Raw genomic sequence first — 649 nt, 5'->3', positions numbered from 1 at the left:
AGCTGCGACGTTCACACGCGTAGTATTGGCAATAGTGAATGGATTTTGCTGAAACTTTCAGAATATTTTCTTGTGTGTTCCGTGAAGGCATTGGTGTCATAAAATGCCGAAAGGGCAAATGGGTGAAGTGTATTAAGGGAAAGTTTCTCGAAGGTCTTCAATGGCTGCATGGACATCCAGCCATCCATATAGTGCTGTTACTGGTGCAGAGGGGTCAAGTGACTTCCGTAATGAAAATAGAGTGGTGCCATTGCGAGCACGTGAGCGTAGTTTATCTCAAGGCGCCATTCACAGAATTCTTTTTGGTGATGAATATAATGATGAAGAGGATGTGATTGATATAGATGAAAATGAGGGGGACGAGTTGGAAGAGGTTCCAAGTGTAGTGTTGAGTGATCACACGCCTAGTGTTGGAGTTGAAGGTGGTGATGGTGATGGGGAGGATGATGGTGTTGGTGATTTGGGATGGAGATGGCTGCAAGACCCCAGCATCCAGTGATGATGAATACTTCCCAGAGACATGATTTTGAAGGGCATCATGCTGAAGCAAATCTTGAACTAATCCAGGATATAGCGAGTGATTCGAGTAGCAGTGACAGTGAGGAGGATTCTGGTGCAAGACCTGTGCCATCCCGGAGGCCTGCAAGAA

This window comes from Macrobrachium rosenbergii, chromosome 39 (genome assembly GCF_040412425.1).
Source record: "Macrobrachium rosenbergii isolate ZJJX-2024 chromosome 39, ASM4041242v1, whole genome shotgun sequence".
Classification (NCBI taxonomy): Eukaryota; Metazoa; Arthropoda; class Malacostraca; order Decapoda; family Palaemonidae; genus Macrobrachium; species Macrobrachium rosenbergii.
Note: the sequence above shows the minus strand (reverse complement) of the source record.